Below are 9,681 nucleotides of genomic sequence, written 5' to 3'. Positions count from 1 at the left end.
TAGCGGAATTTCGGAAGTGATTTATTTACAAAACTGGCAACTTTTTTCTTTGATGTAGCCACAAACTAGATTGTCCTAACGGCAACACTGTTAGCGCATTCTGCTGATGCACTTGAAAAAATTCACATTCCATTTAAGCGTTTAGCACAGTTTGGCATTCAGCGTCACTGAGCCGCATTTTTTTTTTCATTTTTTTTATTTATTTAAGTTGACAAACTATATTCACAATAAATTTTATGCTCTTTAATTGGAAAATAATGAGCTGCTGTTTTTTAGCTTCTTGGGGTTGGCAGCACAGAACGAAACGTGAAAATGAAATGTGGCGCCAACGCCATTTTGTTTAAAAGCGCCAATCTGTTAGAATTGAGACTAGGTACTAAATTCTCCTGTATTTTATTAATATACTCTCTGCTATACTCTTTTGGTTATCGTTTGTTGCTCTTGCAGTCGAGATCGTTTTCACGTACTCCTGTTCGATACCGACGTGTGATTACCATGGCGTCTCCGAAGCCCCATGCTTCTGTGTTTGAAGAGTCGAGTGAAGTGCAAATGATGGACTCAATGGAGCCGCTTGTCACGGCCTCTTCTACGCCGTCCTCGAGTAGTGCGCGAGTGATGGACTCAATAGAGCCGCTTGTGCCTACTGTGCAATCTATCCTCGATGAACCGGTTGCTGGTCATAATGGCATAGCATCTGGTTCCGATGATAGCCAACTGGCTATCGCTAGTCCTTCGGACGAGGACGAGTTTGTTACGATGCCGGCGTTTGTTACGATGTGGTGTAAACCTACTAGTTCATCTGGCAGAAGAATAAAGCTCACCACGGATGAGATTAGGTAAATTTATTTAACTTATTTTATATACGTGTGTTGATTTGCTTATATGGCTTTTTCAACTTATTTGAATCATTAAGCTATGTTTTGTTGAGGCTATAAAAGTGTTTTTGGGTACTGTTTGACTTCATTATGCAATTTATTAGTATAATTTATTTTACATACAGGAATTACTATATATATATATATATATATATATATATGTGTAAAAAAACACAACACTTGTGTTATATTTCGTGGTTTTCTTAAGTTAGTATCTTTTTGTTAATTTATTGTCAGGAAATAATAATCTGATGTGTTGTGATGACATAAATATTTTTATATATAAACATTAAGAAAATCTGTTTAAGTAAATGCTTTAAATTTTGTCTTGTAAGTATAATGATAATGATAATGTAGTTAAAATGCTAAACATTGTAAGAACGTAATAATATAAATAACTTTCTTGTTTTATGACTTTAGCCGGTCCTTCATTTCTTCTGTCATATGTATATTAGTATTTTTATATTTTTTATATATTTTCGGATCGTCAAAAAAGTATATCCTCAGATCAGGATCCGGATACGGATATTTAGTGTCAAGATCTGCGGATACAGTGTCAGTGCGTGACTTTTAAACGATAGTTGACGTCATGCTCGCTGTAACAATGGGCAGGACTAGGGTTGCCAGATCGATTAACCCTATTATCGGGAGAAAAAAACAAATATTTGGGATATTGGGACTTTAGTCGGAAGAAACAAAAATGAAATAAAATTAAAGTTCATGTATATTTTTAAAATAACATTTTACATTATTGTTATATCGTCCGCTGCCAATATAAATGTCTATATAAAAAAAATACTAACAAAAAGAAACAGAAAATGGTTTTCTCATTACCTACATTTTTATATTATCAATAATCAACGAAATTGAATAAAGTAATTTATTTTTTAGGCTTTCTACGTGTATTTTGTGTTACTTTTCTCAGATTTTACCATTTCAGTGATTTTTCACTATTTAATTTGTAATTCAAACAATTTACCTCAAAGTTGAGTGAAATTATTGGCTCTTTTTTTATTAAAGCCATAGATTTTTCAGTAAACAATACTTTTCCACAATAAGCATTGCTTACTGAAATAGACAGAACTAAACACAATTTATTTTTAAATTTTTACCTCATTGCACCTACTAATAAAGTAGACCCATATTTTGTCATTGGACATATTCATTTTTCTTTCTTGGAGGTGATTTAAATTAAATGTTTTTTTTAAAAAACAATATTCATTCATACAATTCATCCAATTTTTTTACTAGATTCAAGAGATCATTCTATGAGAACAAAGTGTCCTTTTTAACCGACTTCCAAAAAAGGAGGAGGTTCTCAATTCGACTGTAATTTTTTTTTTCTTTTTATGTATGTTACATCAGAACTTTTGACTGGGTGGAGCGATTTCGACAAATTTTCTTTTAATCGAAAGGTGGTGTGTGCCAATTGGTCCCATTTAAATTTATTTGAGATCTAACAACTACTTTTCGAGCTATATCTAATAATGCGTTTTTACTTGACGCTTTTTTTTGTCGACCTATGTTGTATTATACCGCATAACTTTCTACTGGATGTACCGATTTTAATAATTCTTTTTTTGTTGGAAAGGAAATATCCCTAGTTTGGTATCATGATAAGGAAACCAGGATCTGATGATGGGATCCCAGAGAAATTGATGGAAATTCTTGAAAATCCGCAATAACTTTTTACTGGTTGTACCGATTTTGATAATTCTTTTTTTGTTGGAAAGGGGATATCCCTGGTTTGGTACCATGATAAGGAAACCAGGATCTGATGATAGGATCCCAGAGAAATCGAGGGAACTTCTTGAAAATCCGCAATAACTTTTTACTGGGTGTACCGATTTTAATAATTTTTAATTTAATCGAAAGCTGATGTTTGTCATGTGGTCACATATAAATTTCATTGAGATCTGATAACTACTTTTCGAGTAATCTTTGATAACGCGCAGTTACTTGAGTATTTTTTCGTCGATCTACGTTGTATTACTCGTCGATGTAATTGAAGTCCGTTTTTTTTCGTTTGCGAGCAAACACAATTTTTTAGTGAAAATTGGGAGTCTTTTATATAAGGAGTTCTCACGGAAATAAAATCGTTCATCTAAGTACTTAATAGCTTGTTTGAAAAACTTCGCTGCTTCTTTATAAAATTGTTCCTTTTCAGCATCGGATACTCTAATTGATATGAATCTGTTCTTACTGCCATAGAATTTTATCTTGCATTCGGCCTTTGAGCTGCTTAGTAGCTTTCTTATTACAGCATCTTTTTTTTATACAACTAGGTCGGCAAAACAAGCGTATGGCTCCTGATGGTAAGCGATTACCATCACTTATAGATGCTTGTGACACCAGAACCATCGCATGTGCGTTCCCGACCCTATCCCCAATCCCCCCAGGACACCTTACTCACCACAGAAACTCAACACTGCTTGAAATCAGTATTATTTAGCTGTGATCACTAATATCCAGGTCGAGGAACTTGCCCAGTCGGGCTTCTTCTTCTTCTTTTTTTATAATTGGACTCCCATAGGAATTGCCAAAGTCAGAGTGTTTTCCCTAAATTACTTTTGAAGACTCTGCTCATAAGATTAGCGTTGTGATACTACAAGGTTATGTATGGTTTGCTTAACACCACTTATTCATCTAAAAAAAAAACAAATGTTAGTTGTTAAAAGAAAAACTTCACATTTTAATATGGTTATCTAAAATAAATGTACTTAAAATATCCCGTCTTCGGCCTGTGTATTTCAAAGCTAGCAGTTGGATGGTTATCCCGCCATCAGTCGGCTTCTTAAGTTCCAAGGTGGTTGTGGAACCTTGTTATCCCTTAGTCGCCTCTTACGACACCCACGGGAAGAGAGAGGGTGGCTAAATCCTTTAGTGCCGTAGCCACACAGCACATCAGATAAATATTGCCTTCTAAGTTGAAGTGGTGGGTCAACTTAAAGAGCATTTATGTGTGATGACCTCATAGCACCAACGACAATACGAAGAGCTTTCGTTTGAATTTTATCTAGTAATTTCAGATAGGTTCTACTGCATGGCTCAAGGAAAAACGATCCGTAATCTGTGACTCCAAAGGAGAGAATTGTATAGAAGTTTCTGGGTATATGTGTGAGAGCCCCACAATACGCCAGAGAAGGCGCGAAGAATGTTTATACTCTTCTCACATTTTGAATAATGTGTGTATAATGTGTTGAAATGGATAGGCCATGTCTATCCAGCCAATTATTTAAATAATTAACAGCAGAGTTCAGGAGAGCGGAACAATTTGAAATATTCTTAGAAGAAATATACATTGCTATATCATCTGCATACTTATTGGAAAACATTGCAAAAGCAATTAATAGACAAGTCTTAAGTCATATGTATAAATACTATAGAGGAGAGGGCTTAGCATTGAGCCCAGTCGGGCTGTTCCAGATTTTGAGCAGGATATTTCCTACTGTGCTCCACCTCAGTTGCATAACAACATGCCAATACTGCCGAAGCGCCGAGTTTCGTTAGTCGAAAATTCGGAACTTAAAATCGTTTCCTAAACTGAAGTTGTTTTGCGGTGGATTTTTTTTCTTTGTCGGGAGTCGGAAGGGTATACAAAAATTTGGGAGAATCCCGCCAAATCCCGACCATCTGGCGACCCTAGGCCGGAAAGGTTTCGACTTGTATTGCGCCCGTATTACTTTTGTTTAGTAGCCAGGTCCAGGAAACGTTGGACATCGAACAAACTTAATAAACCGCGAAAAGTGGTTTCAATAAAAATGTCATTTGTTTTTCACTCTCTTATAAATAAAAGTAATGTAGTATGTGTAATAGTGATCTCATAAGAATGTTCATTTAGTATTTTTGAGTTATATACAATTAGTATGATAACTTACTAGAATATATGTTTGTAATTAAAGGTGTCGAATATTTTTTAATTATTCTACTTAATCACATAATCTAAGTTATTATGCAGCATTTACTCCTATCAATTGATCTTGAAAATTAATAAAAGATATGTATAAGATCGGCAAGAAAAGTGACGGATACGGATCTCATTTTTCCTGCAGATATCTACGGATACAGATACTGATATCCGGAACATCACTGATATATTTACGTGTATATATTATGTATTTACACCTCCATGCCATCTAATTCTTTTGTCATATCCTTTTCATGCTAGAGGTTGTCTGGAAGATATATTGCCCTTTTTTGCGATAAGACCGCCTTTTGTACATGTCTATATATTCTTTCTTTCGGTGTAAATTTTTTTCTCAGATAGTGTTCAATGAAGTGTATTTCTATTTATTTTAGTCAAACGCTAATATCGTTTTTATTTTAAGATTTCTACTCACAAGAACAGAAAAAGTATTAATCACTATTATATATATACGGCATTACAGTTTGACTTAATGAATATAATGTATATTTTGACATCAACCCAATTGCTACCTCATTTCAATTATGTTTTAATTTGTTTCAGATCTATGTGGAATTGGCATAAGATCTTTACTAAATTGGACACACATGATCAGTGTGTTCAATTTGCTGAGGAGAGGGGTCTGCTTCCGACAGAAAAGACCTGCACATACCACCGGAAACCAATGACTCTTTTTAGAGAAACGGGCCAACTTGGCACTTTCAGGTGTATGGAAAACGATTGCCGGATGAAGGATGTGTCGCGTGCTAGCGGGACATGGTTTGAAGAGGCGAAATTGTCCCTCACCATGATCTTTCAGATGATGTACGCATTTAGTCAGGGACTATCTTACTATCAAACCAGAAAAGAATTGGCACGTGAAGATAGTCCAGTTATTTCCACCAGTACAGTCACTCACTGGTTTCATTCTTGCAGAGAAACCATTGCCATCCATGAAATAAAAAACCAAAGGACCCAAGGAAAGATAGGGGGCCCTAATAAAGTGGTGCAAATTGATGTAACAAAATTTCAAAAAAGTAAAAATAATCGGAGACGGCATATTGAAGGTCATTGGGTAATCGGAATGATAGAAGATGGCAACGATGACCTCAGGCTCGAAGCGTGTCCTGATGAGGAGATATCGGCAAAGATATTGGTGCCACTTATAAAAAAACATGTCGCGGAAGGTTCCATCATTCACACCGATTCTTGGAGACCTTATATGAGCCTTCCCGACCATGGATATACCCACAAAATGAACGACCATAGTGACCCTAACAATAAATTTGTGGCATCAGATGGGACACACATACAGAGAATTCTAAGCCAGTGGAGGGGTCTGAAAAATCATTTCATGCAAAGGAAAAATAAACAAGATTTTACACTTTGGCTCGTAGAGTATTCGTGGAGGAGGCGAATTTATGTAAATCATTTAGATCCCTATGAAGAGTTGCTAAATGCTATCAAATATGTATATTAAAAATAAATGTACATCCAAGACATATATATATATATATATATATATATATGTCATCGCGGACGCTAATCGGACTCAATATTACAAGTTTTGATTTAAATTATAAAAATATTGTACAGAACAACGCACATTGAGTAATATGATTGTCTTGAAAACTAATAACCTTCTTAATGTTGCTTATTTATTACAAAATTATTATTTGCCTGATGACCGCAGGGCTGGCTTTGTCGCACCGAAGACGCTGCTGCCCGTCTTCGGCCTGTGTATTTCAAAGCCAGCATTTGGATGGTTATCCCGCCATCGGTCGGCTTTTTAAGTTCCAAGGTAGTTGTGGAACTTATCCCTTAGTCGCCTCTTACGACATCTACGGGAAAAGAGGGGGTGGCTATATTCTTTAATGCCGTAACCACACAGCGTGGTGACGATGGGCAAAACACATGAGTTCACGCCATTTTTGGCTCGAACTTGTGGAGGATACATACAGTTTTTTTGGTCCTTCGAGCATACAGCTTGAAAAAGAGTGAACACATCTTTTATTCAACGACACAAACCGTTCTTCTATACAAAATTTAACCCTATACAACGAACATATGGTCATAACGCGCCGTATTGATGATTGAAGAAGCGAACGAAGCAATAGAGTATATAACTTATATACTCTCTTATATTTTCTGAAGCTGGAGCTGTAATTACCCAAGAAAGAAACCGGTTGCTCAGCAGTAATTATCGAAATGATTATTTTTGAATTCTGTAATGAGAAAAAATAGTAAATAACTTGTGTAATTCATAATAAAATTGATTATCTTTCGTTGTTTAATTTGTCGTTCTACTACTTTTCATATCCTAATGCGTTACAGATGTATCATTTAAAGTAACTAATTGTTTGCTTGTCAGTATTCATGACTATCAAAATGAATCTAAGTAGGTTATCAAGGCTGTATTAGCTGACCCTGCTAGTAATTAAAGAAAACATCGATGTTGCACTTTAAAAAATATCGATGTTTTTATGAACGATGTTGCATCCCTATATATAAGGTAGTTGGAAGTACATTGTTGTTCGTACCTACAGCGGTATAATCCAATGCCACGCGCTGTTGCAGCTCATCAACCAGCGCGTCGAGTTCAAGGTTATTTCTACGGAGCGGCAACGTTGTAGAGGTATCGATAAAAATATCGTTAATTCGTGACGTCAGAGGTAAAGTTATCAGTATCGTTAAAGTTCTATTTAACGTTAAAAAACGTTTTCGTTACCGAATTAACGTTAAAAGTTTTGACGGTAAAAAAGGTATCTGTTAAAATTAATGCTATTTACCGGTACTTAATAATGGTAATTGGTAACGGTAACAAGCCCTGCTAACTCGTCATTTAGTTTCCGGATTCCTTTCTTGGTCTTTATTTTTGCTCTTACGACTTTCACTCCAACAAGCCTTACACAAAGCAATGTTTCCTGTCCTAACTTAACAATTTTTGTAACGTAGACTAAGCTTCACTCAGATATTGGCAAGGGAGCCAAAGTAAAAGAAGAAGTATTATTTTATAAGAAACTTATTATTTTTATCCAAATTTGCGCAGGAATCTTAACACTTTATGTTGCACATATTTCGGTCCAAAGGAATGCAATTTACCACAGAAGAGATGGTGTTGGTACCAGAGTGGAGGCTAATCCAATTATATAATATAATTTATATTTAGTAAAGCCACAAATGCCAACAACAACCAGCTTAAAGATGTGACTTGGTCCAAAGACCAAGACCATTTCAATTCGTTAATAGTCAGTAGCCCACTTACATCTGAGCAGCTAAGGCTTAAGTGGGAAAATTAATAAAAAGCTGTTCGAAAAAGAAGAAGTACTAAAATTAGGATGAATAACTGAACTTGGGTTTTGATACACACAATCAAAGCAACACAATAAGACGCTAAAATCGCATCAATCATATATAATTCACTTTCGAGCAAAAAAAGGAGCTATTATACATATCGCTTCAGCCTGTAATATCCCACTGTTGGGCATAGGCCTCTTTCCCCATGTAGAAGGATCAGAGCTTAATCCACCACGCTGCTCCAATGCGGGTTGACGGATATATTCCCATTATGAGTAACGATCGCTATCAGGTGTACATGATAACAACCGGGACCGATGGCTTAACGTGCTCTCCGAGGCACGGTGGGGAGACCCACAAGGACTGCACAAACACCCAGACCATGGCAAATACCTGTATGGCCAATACAAATGTATGTCATGTGCAAAGATCGAACTCGCAACCGCCAGCGCAACCGGCACAATCCATAGCTGTGACCGTTGCGGCAACGCGGCGTCATTATTCATTATACATATAAGGTATTGTATTTTGTATTTTATATTGTCTTGGTGTTCATAATATATATAAATTATTATTATGAAATCTATGTTTTATGTGAAATGGCAAATGTAAAGTTAATGCAATTTGTCTTGCAAAATAAAAGTATATTTTACTAAGAAATGACTACACTTGTGAATACAGACTGTAACATTACTAAATATACCCCTTCAACTTTTAGACTGGAGGTGAAAAACCAGACTACATTCCACTAGATGAAGCGCTGAATAAAATAGCAGCCATTTTTGGTTCGACCTGTGAAGGTTACAGCATTCAGTTTGGTGGTGAAGTTGTGGTCGAGGAGGTGGAGGAAATGGTGCAGGAAGCAGTGGTTGTACCTTATTATATTGAGAACACCACCGGTTATTTTTTATTTTTTTTTTATTTTATTTATTTAACATTAACACCAACAAGACATACACTAACAAGAACAAAAAAGAATAAATTTTTACAATATTAAGTATAAGTGTTGCCTTAATTATAGGTGTTACACACAATTCGCAAAAAGAAAACAGACGCACAATATACAAATAAAGTTATATGTAACAAATTCATATTAAATTAAATCACAGAAAAAAAAAATCGACTATAAAAATCATAAAAAATATAAAACAATTAAATTTAACATTAAAATTTATCACAAAATATTGAAAAATTTATAAGGAATTCCAAGGACATTAATTATTAATCACAATATTACTATTAATTAAATCAACATTCATTCACACACATAATAGATAATAACAATAAAAATCATCATCATACTTAATCATATAGCATAAAGGAACCACAATACAAACATCATAATCAAGAATCATTAAAATTGCAAAAATTTAACAAATTGTACTTAAATTTAAAAAGATTGTCTGAAAAAATATCGATATCCGCTTTTGTGTTTTTTTGTTATTGTTTCGTCTGCTTTGTCTCCGCACACCCCTCGGTCCAAAGCTTCTTTTTCATCCACAATAAGTAAAGGTGCATATTGTTTCACTGCTTGTTTCTGGGTTCTATATATCTGACTCTACCTTATTTATTTCATGTATGTTATTTGGTGAGCTGAAAATTAAG

Source organism: Melitaea cinxia, chromosome 24 (assembly GCF_905220565.1).
Source record: "Melitaea cinxia chromosome 24, ilMelCinx1.1, whole genome shotgun sequence".
NCBI lineage: Eukaryota > Metazoa > Arthropoda > Insecta > Lepidoptera > Nymphalidae > Melitaea > Melitaea cinxia.
The sequence above is the reverse complement of the archived record's forward strand: the minus strand, read 5'-3'. Positions refer to the sequence as shown.